The 12,047-nt window shown below is 42.1% G+C and overlaps 1 protein-coding gene across 1 annotated transcript in view; it reads right to left on the bottom strand.

The window, feature by feature from the left end:
• The window catches only part of LOC138963174 (tryptophan 5-hydroxylase 1-like), a gene marked incomplete in the record, with an annotated part of 58,556 nt that extends 56,956 nt beyond the window's left edge, over nucleotides 1–1,600 (bottom strand). The window contains 1 exon segment of the mRNA XM_070335212.1: nucleotides 1,286–1,600.
• Nucleotides 1,601–12,047: the final 10,447 nt, after the last annotated feature.

Genomic DNA, 12,047 nt, shown 5'->3' with positions numbered 1-12,047 from the left:
AAGAAAGAAAGAAAGAAAGGAAGAAAGGAAGGAAGAAAGGAAGAAAGAAAGAAAGAAAGGAAGAAAGGAAGGAAGGAAGAAAGGAAGAACAAAAGAAAGAAAGAAAAGAAGAAAGAAAGGAAGGAAGAAAGAAAGAAAAGAAAGAAAGGAAGAAAAGAAAGAAAGGAAGAAAAGAAAGAAAGAAAGAAATGAGGAGACACATAAACCTGAACCTAAACATTAATGTTGCATCATCATCCTTTTCTATTCAAACACATTTTGTTTGAATTAAAACTGGAAGTGTCCGCCTTGATCAGTTGTGACTTTTGGAGTGAATGCTGCACAGATGATTCTCTCATGGCGAAACACACCATTACTTATTTAAACAATGTTGGGTATACATTTTCTTGTCCAAAGTGCGGTGTCAAAAGTACAGTTTACTTTTCAGTGTGTATGGTTTACATTTTAACATTTGATTTCACGAATTGTAAAGTAGCCTACATTTTTCGTATCCCCGAGCATTTCTTGTGTAAACGTTGTGCAATAAGTACATTTTTTTTTCGTGTGTTTAGAGTCTCCTTTGCTTCATCAAGCCAATCATCGAAGGTACACACAGGGGCTTATTCGGCTCGCAGAAAGAAATCGGAATAAAAAGTCACACATCCCTTGCCGTGCACTTTTCCTAGTTTTGAAATAAAAGTATTCGTAAAAATGATTGAACTAAAAGATAAGCTTAATTTTAAAACAAGGTTTTGATAACAGTATGCTTGTCTTGCGGTGACATAATTGTGGCGGCAACACTTGGGAAAAAACACCTATGCGTGTTGAAAAAAAAGTATCATCAAACATACTACTCTTATCGCACGGATTCCTAATTTTTCGCTTTTACAAAGTTGTTAAAAGATACCCTGTATATAGAGGCAAAGTTGTTTCAATCCTCGGAGTAACCCGTACTCGTATCTTGCAGCTTCCCAATTTGAACTGGGATAGAAAATGTCAAAAAAAGGAAAGAAAAAATCCCAAAAGGAATAACAAACAAACAAACAAACAAACAAACAAACAAAGAACAATATGCACAAAAACCAACATCAGCCCAAAAAAAAACACACAAAAAAACAAACAAACTATAAATTCTGGAAAATATTATGTAAAAAAACGCTAAAAATAGGCTTGACTATTTGACCGATGTCCAGCATGAAACAACAACAACAACAACAACAACAACAACAACAACAACAACAACAACAACAACAACAACAACAACAACAACAACAAAATAATTAAAAACCATATAAGTCTTACCTTTCAGCCACACACAATTTCCCTGCCGCAAAAAACCACTCTCCTGCACACCACTCCAGCGACAAGTGGAGAAAGACAGACCCGATTCAAACAGGCTATACTCTTTTTCTCTGTCTCTCTCTACCCCCCCAATCACTGCCCCTATTGTTTTAATCACTCCACGCCGGTCAATTGTCCACTGTCGTTGGTCAGCAAGCAATCAGCGCCGTGGGACTGTATTGTCTTCGTCCACAGTTGACCGTGCACTCAGAACTCACCGACAGCGTCCTACCCGCTTCGGCCACTGGCTAAATACCCGCTCGAACTTCGATCATTGACTGAGCGGGGAAAGAGGTGGGTGGCAGTGTTGGTGGAAATGGGGGGAGGGGGGGGGGTTGAAGGGGGGTAGTGATGGAAAAAGGGACGGAGAAGGATGGAGGGAGGGTAGGGCTTACGTAGTCTGGTTTATGTAAGTGTGGTTCGCGCACAGACACACAGACAGACGGACACAGACATGTATGGTACGCGCACTGACACACAGACAGACGGACACAGACATGCATACAGACTCTGGTTTATGTAAGTGTGGTACACGCGCGTGCACGAGGCACACAACACATGGGCGCGCTCCACGAAAACACTCACGCAAATTAAACTGACGCTGAGACATACTAACAGACAAATAGCGGGCAAACAAGTACGCACACGCACACGCACATTCACACACACACGCACGCCCGCACGCACGTAAGCATGCACGAGCACGCACACACTGGTATACACACACACACACACACACACAACACACACACAAACACACACACACACACACACTAACCAGCAACATAAATTGTGTTGAAATGCAATAGAGGTGGGTATATGCGGAATTGGACGTGGAGGGGGGGGGGGGGGGGGGGTACAATTTTATCTAAATCTAAAACGATCGAAGTTCTGCTAGAAATACAGCAGAAAAACTTAAAAAAAAGCGAAGCCTGTGCTACGGGGACGGGGGTTGGGGGGGGGGGGGGGGGGGGGGTGGGGAGGAGAGGTATAGCTGGGAAGCCTGGAAATTAAATAAAGTAAAATGGGAAGGAGGGTGAATGATGAAGCTGAAGGACCCATCCACGCCCACGCGATGTAGAGTACGTACCCATTGACTGAGAGTGGTGTAAGCGACCCACGCAAGCTAAAAGAGAGAGAGAGAGAGAGAGAGAGAGAGAGAGAGAGAGAGAGAGAGAGAGAGAGGCCAGTGCAGTATGTTCCACCATTGACTGTCTGTCGTACTCTGCGACGCACGCAACCATTCCTGTGAGCATGCGCATGCAAGCTCTGAGCCAATGAAATCAAGGCTCATGAAGCAAGTATGCAAATCTGGTTTTATAACTATTCGCCTTGCCGGTGTAACACGAGAAAATTACTCCCACGAGATTTTTACTCCGGAGTAAACATTTCGTACGAAAAAGTTACTCCCTTTACGAAAAAAGCACTCCCCCATTGCACGAGAAAATTACTCCCTAAGACAGGTGAGTTCCGAGTAAACATTTCGTACAAAAATGTTACTCCCCTGACGAATAAATAACGAATAAATTACTTCACCCCAACACGAACAATTTAACCTCCCATGCCAGGTGTACGAAATTTTTACTCCCTTGTCCCCTGTTAGTCTTGGTGGTGGAAGGGGTGGAAGGAGGGTAGCGCGACATTCGTGTGCGCGAGATCACTTATTGGCATTATCCCTTCGCCCGCATCCCATTTTTGCGTACAAGATTTTTACTGGAAGTAAATAAAATGGGGAGTAAAAATTTCGTGGAGGGAGTAATTTTTTCGTGCCTTGGGGAGTTCTTTTCTCGTACAAAAAGTGTACTCGGAGTAAGAATTTCGTACGAAATATTTACTCCGGAGTAAATTTTTCGTGGAGTAAAAATTTCGTGTTACACCGGCTTTAAAGTTCGACACGTACTTGATGTATAGCGGTCCCTCCCCCGTCACCCTCCCGGCCTCACCCCCACCCACCCAACTTTTTCCAAGCATATAACCACGTCATTTCCCAAATAGACACTAGTTCTGGGTACAGAAAAAACAAGTTAGCATAGCGATGTATAGCGCAAAGAGAGAGAGAGGGGGAGAGAGAGAGAGAGAGAGAGGGGGGGGGGGGGGGAGAGAGAGGGAGAGAGTGAGCACTTCAAGTCGTTAAAAAAAACCTTCTTACGTCAAACTTGGTCTAACATTTAAACAAAAATATTTTGTTTATGAAAACACGCTGTTTAAGAGTACCAAAATAGTACCTGATAAGCTATTCTGGATCCATGTGAAAAAGGCAATACTACATGTGTTTTGGTTATCAGTAAAAGTCGAATAGAGTGTACGTGTGCGAAATGTTTTTCTTAGTTTTCGTTTACAATGAAGCCTTGGGCATATTTACTTCCACCGGGAAAATGTTCTTATCTTAGCAGGTGTTATCTGTAACTGAATTAGAAATGTGGCTATAGACCTTTTTATAGACCTGTATAATACCTCTCTCTCTCTCTCTCTCTCTCTCTCTCTCTCTCTCTCACACACACACGCACGCACACGTACGCACACGTACGCACACGTACGCACACACACACACACACACACACACACACACACACACTGTAATACACACACACACACTGTAATAACACACACACACACACTGTAGTAACACACACACACACACACTGTAATAACACACACACACACACACACACACACACCTGTAATAACACACACACACACAAACACACACACACACACACACACTGTAATAACACACACACACACACACACACACACACACACACACACACACACACACACACACACACACACACACATGCACGTACTGTGAAGCTAAACACCATTGTTAAAGTCATCGGGGAAAACAGACTTCGTGAAGCGCCATCTGAAGCACAACAAGTGCAAGCCTGTGTCAATTTCGCCACCGGCTTCGGCAGTTGCTGGGACCCCAACACTCATGTCTTTTTCTGCCAAACTCAGTTCTGCCAAACTTTTTTTTTCAGAATTGGGGAGCGTTAACGCCAAGGATTGCCGGAAAACTCAGGACTGTGATTGTTTTATGGTCCTTTTGGCAAATTAAACGAAGAAAATACATCCTAGGAACGTCACTGAATTGTTAAATTCCAAGCTATACTTAGTCAGTGTGTCTTTATGTCAACTCTGTTTTATTTATTTATTTTTTTTACATGTAGAATGTGTTGTTTTTGTCCTGTATGTATTTTATTACGCTTCTATTGTATTGTTACCGAAAAGATTGTCAAATGAATGTAAGTTTGTCTTTGTGAGTATGTATATTAAAAAATATTTAAAAAATTCAAGCTATATCTTTTGCCACTCTTTTGCCATTTACGAAAGTGGCCAAACAGAAGAGCAATTAGCTCGTTCGGGAGTCAAAGTTCACGTTCAAGAGATGGTTTCAAAACTCTCAAAGCAGTGTTCGAAGAAGAGATGGTTCTATCAAGATGGCTGTTGGTGGATAGAGGTACCGGAAGTGGAAGTGCGGAAGTGACGACATCGTTGAGATCGAGGCTCCTGCTGATACTTGCTGAATAGAGGTAATGAATTGAGTCCGGTTAGAACTCTCTTGCACCACTACAGTCACGAAAACAGATATGTTGTGTCGCGATACTGCTGCACTAGGATTTAGCGTGATAAATGTTTGTCTCTTGTGACCCCTTCTTATTCCAGGATGTTTTGTTTTACGATAAAGTGTTAGTTGAAAGACGAGGTCTATAGTTAATCAGATAGCGATTTATTTAAAATAAGGATTCAAAACACTACAATACAATCCAATCCAATCCAATACAGTAAATAAATATACAGTACAACACACTACGCTAAAATTGGTACATTTGGAGTGTGTACCAGAGGCTCGTCATACAAAAATAAGGCCAAAAAACCCTGCAATCCAATCCAATCTAATCCAATCCAATCCAATCCAATCCAATCTAATACAATACAATACGATACATAAAAGTCAATACAATACGATGAATTGGGTATACATATGAAGTGTTTACTGTAGGCTCTTAAGAAAAATCCGTTAACATAAGAATGATACATTCAAGCAAACAGACATGGGAAGAAAGAATAAGAATAATACAAGAATAGAAAGTTATTGGAACGTTTAATTTATGACAAAGCAAAACAAAACATTACCGTAAAATCCCTAGCAAACGCCCAGTATCTAGCAAACGCCCGCCCCCCACTTTTAGCCAAAAGTTGTGCAGAGGGGTCACTACCAGGCAAACGCTCACACAGTTTTTGTGTTTTTTGTGTGTGTGTTTTTTTTGTATAGAAAAAGGTATTTGATTCTATTGTAAATAGTGGTGTTTTTTTATCTACAAAATATATACAGTCCCAAAAGAAACTAACAGTGATTTGAAATGTGAGCCAGCCTCAACATCTGTCAAAGTGTGCGTGTGTGTGCGTGTGTGTGAGTGTGTGCGTGCGTCTGTGTGTGTGTGTGTTTGTGTGTGTGTGTGTGTGTGTGTGTGCGTCTGTGTGTGTGTGTGTGTGTGTTTTCGTGTGTGTGTACGTGTGTTTTTGTGAGCCGTGTGTGTGTGTTTGTTTGTGTGTGTGTGTGTGTGTGTGTGTGTGTGTGTGTGTGTGTGTGTGTGTGTGTGTGTGTGTGTGTGTGTGTGTGTGTGTTTCTTGTTCCACTGTATTTCTTTAACATGGTTGTATCACTTTTTTTTTCTTGTGAAAATGTGATGGGGTGCAAAGGGGTGTATACCTAGCAAACGCCCACCCCCTACTTTTACCCGAAATTTGTGCAGAGGGGGGGGGGGGGGGGGTGGGCGTTTGCTAGGGATTTTACGGTACTATCACAGGTACTTCGACTCCAAGGGCTTTGAGGTTGACAGACAGACAATCACTTCTGATCCAGACAATGAACTTAGCTTAGAAAGAAAGAGAAGTAAGCAATAAATAAACAAACATTTTAAACACACAACCAAGCAAAAGAAAAATAAAGAAACAAAAATAATTCAGCGGAGAAGTTTGGAGTTTCTGTATTTGATGTGTATGTGAGCGTTCGTGCGTGTTTGTGAGTATGTGTGTGTGTGTGTGTGTGTGTGTGTGTGTGTGTGTGGTTGTGTGTGTTAATGTTATCAGTTTGTGTTATGAAAGATATTACAGTCAACACATTGGCTAATAGTTTTGATATTAATAAAAAAAATAGTTTTGACTATATTGAACGGTTCAGTGTTTGAAAAGCTAAAAAAATTGTTGTAAAGTAGGCACAGAAAGAACACTCTTTGCCAAGACTTGGGCACGGTTACTTCCACTCAGTTACTTCCCTTGTTTGTGCAGATGATGCTGGTTACTAGGCCGCAGCGACTTACTACACAATAGTCTTCCATTGTTTTAGATACAAGAAACAATATACTAGAGGCAAAAAATATCTCTTTAACACTGCTCAGACAGCGCAACTTTACCACGCACTCATTCAGGTGTTATTTGCTTGAGAAGGTTTTTTTTTCCTCATAGTCAGCTCGGCCTGTCGCAAGATTATTACACACGGCGACAAGCATCCTCCATAGTCCATGACCTGGCGGCAAAGAAGGCCGATGAAAATCACAGGCGCTTGCATCAAAGAGTCTAACTTGGTCCAGGCAACCTGTTCTGCATAACCTTCTTCTGTGCGCTTCTATTGAATAGTCCATACCCGACATCTTCTTCTTCTTCCTCTTCTTCTTCTTCTTCTTCTTCTTCTTCTTCTTCTTCTTCTTCTTCTTCTTCTTCTCCTTCGTTCATAGGCTAAAACTCCTACGTGCACTCATGTTTTTGCAAGAGTGGGTTTTGTTTACCTGTAATACCGTTTTTACCCCACAAATTCCGGCAGCCATACGCCGCTATCGGGGGAAGCATCCTGGGTATTTTCGTGTTTCTATAACCCAAAGAACTCTGACATGGATTTCAGGATCTTTTTCGGGCTCACTTGGTCTTCTCAAAGACTTCAAGTATTTACTGGTTAGGCAATTTGCCCATGGGGAATCAATACAATACAATACTCATCGAAATCGAACGCGTACACGTACACCCGTTATTTTGGTCTTGTGCGTGCGTGTAAACACGGCAAGGGATAAGGCACTATAGCAAGTCTGAACATACTTTGAGTTGGGAGATCGGAAACCTCTCCACCCTTAACCCACGAGGCGTGGCCGGGATTCGAACCCGCGACCTTCCGCATAGGAGGCCGATGTCTTATTCACTCGGCCTCGGCCAATGCGCCCGTCACCCGACATCCAATAGAAAAAAATCTGGAAACAACAGGTTTGTGTGGAATAATCTTGCTTTAAGTGAGGCAAGCTTACCCCTCGCGAGTGATTGGCCTATAATGTCACGTGGGAACGTTGACTCAATAAAGGCAAGTGAACGTATAGTCTCTCTTTCACAACCCATTCACACCCGACAGACACATTTCCCAACATCGTTTATAAAGGTGCAGTTCTCGTGAAAACTGTTCCGCTTATTATCTCCGATCTCGCCAGGCTTTCAGGGCCCCGCCACACAGCGCTACGTCCTTACCACGACCATGCCGATCACGCCGATCTGAAAAAGTTATCAAATCGGGGCATATCGCCGTCAAAATCCAGAGCGTGGCCAATCGTGGGCCAAACGTGGGAGGATCTCCACGAGCGTGGTTTGGTCGGGGTGGGATCTGCTAGATCGGAAAGCTGCACGCTGTCCCTACGCTAATTTTGAATTGCACAAAACAAGCGTAGGCGCAGTACAGTCTTGATATGTAGTTTTTACATTTAGTCAAGTTTTGACTAAATGTTTTAACATAGAGGGGGGAATCGAAACGAGGGTCATGGTGTATGTGTGTGTGTGTGTATGTGTGTGTGTGTGTGTGTGTGTCTGTGTGTCTGTGCGTGTGTGTGTGTAGAGCGATTCAGACTAAACTGCTGGACCGATCTTTATGAAATATGACATGAGAGTTTCTGGGAATGATATCCCCGGATATTTTTTTTATTTTTTTCGATAAATGTCTTTGATGACGTCATATCCGGCTTTTTGTAAAAAGTTGAGGCGGCACTGTCACACCCTCATTTTTTAATCAAATTGATTGAAGTTTTGGCCAAGCAATCTTCGACAAAAGCCGGACTTCGGTATTGCATTTCAGCTTGGTGGCTTAAAAATTAATTAATGACTTTGGTCATTAAAAATCAGAAAATTGTTAAAAACATTTTTTTTATAAAACGATCCAAATTTACGTTCATCTTATTCTTCATCATTTCCTGATTCCAAAAACATATAAATATGTTATATTTGGATTAAAAACAAGCTCTGAAAATTAAAAATATAAAAATTATGATCAAAATTAAATTTTCGAAATCAACTTAAAAACACTTTTATCTTATTCTTTGTCTGTTCCTGATTCCAAAAACATATAGATATGATATGTTTGGATTAAAAACACGCTCAGAAAGTTAAAACGAAGAGAGGTACAATACGTACAGCGTGCTATGAAGCACAGCGCAACCGCTACCGCGCCAAACAGGCTCGTCACTTTCACTGCCTTTTGCACTTGCGGCGGACTACGTTCAGTTTCATTCTGTGAGTTCCACAGCTTGACTAAATGTAGTAATTTCGCCTTACGCGACTTGTTGTTACTTGCCATGTGCTGGATTTTGACCCCACCTTCGAAGATGAAAGGACCTGATGGTGATTTTATCACGACCACAGAGATCTCACCACGATGCTACCACGCTGCTTGTACGAAAAGGCGTTCCTGCTACGTTCTTAATAAGACTTTGCCACTCTTTCTGAGGCCACGACCCGGCTTTTGAGCAAGCGTGGTGAGAGAGTGCAGCTTCCCGACCCCGTACCGATCAAACCACGCTCATGGAGATCCTCCCGCGTTTGGCCCACGATTGGCCACGCTCTCGGACAATTTTAAAACGTAGTAGAAGCGGCGTCTATGTGTGACTGGGGTATTACATCGGATAAGCACTCCCCTCCCCTGGAACACATACCAACAATCAGCTGCTTGCCTGCTTTCAATACAAAGTGTGATGAATGAGCCTGCACAAAATAATGACCCAAACACAGCGTTAACAAATTTAAATAATTGAATATTCAGACACTGATTTCAAGGTATTTCTGTCGTTGTTTTACATCGTTACAAACCAAAATGCGAACCATGTACGTCTTGTAGCGATGTGAGACCGTTTAGTGACCGCGAGTGTTCTTTTGGTACAAGCTCCTGTGGTGAATATATTTTATGGCACAATATGGAATCATCTGAGGGATGAACCACTTTTTAGAAATGTGGACATGCAATGAATTGTCGTGCGTGCGGTCCCAAACCGCAATTCGATTTCGTCCAATCAGTGCCGCGGTCCCATAGGAAAACCTAAACTGGTTTCAGTATTTAATCGCGCGCCAAGTTATGTGCCAGAGGCGATCGTGAATCATGGCGATTTTTACCCCACTTGAAATGAAGTATATAGCGATGTGTTTAGGCGCCCCAAGGCCACGAAAATTGATGTGGATTTTTATGCTAGAGCAATTAAAGGCCCAGTCTTCCTCAAATGGTTTACAGAACGATTGAAATCTTCTCCCGAAAAAAGCAGTTCAAACCTTATGGAACACACTTGCAGTAGCATTTAACAGCATTAAATGACACAGATCGTTTGTATGGCTATTTAGCTTGCGTAGACCACACACCAGATTTCGTGGTTTATTTTACCCCTGAGCAATCGTGGACCCGTGTTATGCACTTTGCTTTTTTTCACAAATTACTCGTCAGTTTGTGATTTCAATGCGACTCGGCGCGGTATCTGCAATAGCACGTTATTGTCTGCTTCTGAATCTAAAATGCAACAAACCACTGCGAGTCGCACGAACTTATCGGCGGCGGTTGGCTTCAAAGAAACAAGCGCTATGCCAAAAATTCGTCTGCTTGGGCAAACACGACCTTGCGTGAACTGCTTCCGGGCTTCCTTTTTTCAAACTTTCAAAACTTCCAATTGTACTGATCTTGTCTTGATAAAAACAGAACTATTTTATGATTTAGGATTGTTTGTGTAACAAGCTGTCAATTTATCATTTAGATTTTAAAAGTTCGTTCTAGCGCCAAAACGAGGCGTCTGATTGTGGTATGTACTAGACAACTCGGCTGGCCACGCAAATTCTTTGAAAAATGCTCGATCTTTACGGAGGGCACCTAGCATATTTTCAAGCGGTGAGTGTTTAACCGAAAGGGTGTTTGTATTGTACGTGTGTAAAAGCATGACAGTGTCTGTGACCAAAAACTGATGGTTTACGTGAAGCTGAGTGTGCCTTTACTGATCACTAAGGTTATATTGTACGCAAATTCTTTAAAAAAAATGCTCGATCTTTGCGGAGGGCACCTAGCATGTTCTCAAGCGGTGAGTGTTTAAACGCAAGGGTGTTTGTATTGTGTGTAAAAGCCTGACAGTGCCTGTGTCTGTGACCAGAAACTGATGGTTTACGTGAAGCTGAGCGTGCCTTTAATGATCACTGGGGTTATATGGTACGTACCATTCAAATGTTTAGACTCGAAAATGAATGATGTGGTTCCTTCGCACGCGTATTTGACTGTCTTTGGCTGTCTGAGACTAAAGCAACTCAGCAATCTCCTCGCCTAGACTCCTGTGTTAGGCGGGGGAGTCCCTTCCACTAGTTCAACACTCACCTTTTTATTTTTACTTTACTTTTTTATGTTTAAGATGTTGTTCCGCCACATGTATATACCCTTACTGCAGCGTCCACCAATAAATTCAATATAAAGTTACGCGACTGACAGAAACGATTAACTATACTATCGAACGCTAACATTATAAACAAACCACACACTTATTGAAACGACGAAATACAGAATCATACACTAACATTTTACTAAACACTGATACAAATTATGAAATATACTGCTAAAACACTAACGATACACGACGAACTACGCTATCAGACAGTGACATTTTACTAAACACTGATACAAATTATGAAATATACTTGTAGCCGTGTGGAGATTTCACGGCCACTGTCTTTGCTTTTCTCTGCCAATCCCTGTCCCGTTTATTCCCCGTGAGGCGACCATGTGTGTATCACTGTATGCCTTTGTTGTACTTGTGCTTAGGATGCATGTGTCGTGGTTGGTTGAATGTTTACATGCTGATTGGTTAATTCGTATTGTGCGCGCGCATTTGTCCCCCAATAGCGTGAGGCGGTCAGTCTGACCCGTGACGCGAAGGTGACAAGACCCTGGGCGGTCTGTGTGTGTGTTGAGTGATTTGAGACCGGCGATTTGTTGAACGGCCCCGCCATAACTTCGTTTGTTTAATTCTGCATTGAAGAGTGAACTGTAAGTAGAGTTTGGTTCTTGTTTGTATTATTGTATTTGCTAAGTTTGATCAGGCCTATGATGTGTTATGAGCGTGTGATTGATGCATTGGTGTGCAAGTACTATGTGTTAGCTATTTTGATCGGCAGTATAGTGACGTCATAGCGTCTGTTTCGTTGTTTTGCCCCTAACGCTACTTACCCGCTAACAATGTTCACTGTCACGCTTCGATATCCGTGATCGTTTGTTTAGGGAATTAGGTTTGTCTCTCCTTTCTTCCCCTTCCTTTTTAGTTCAGTTTAACTGCTGAGTATTTGTTATCGTTATGAACATTTCCTTTGCGCTTCATTGTGTCATGTTCTTATGTTGTTTTCCTTTCTTTTTCATGTGTCTGCAGACACTGCCTTCTGGTGTATTTTAATAAAGACATGTT

This window comes from Littorina saxatilis, linkage group LG3 (genome assembly GCF_037325665.1).
Source record: "Littorina saxatilis isolate snail1 linkage group LG3, US_GU_Lsax_2.0, whole genome shotgun sequence".
Lineage (NCBI taxonomy): Eukaryota > Metazoa > Mollusca > Gastropoda > Littorinimorpha > Littorinidae > Littorina > Littorina saxatilis.
Note: the sequence above shows the minus strand (reverse complement) of the source record. Positions and strands in the feature narration are given on the sequence as shown.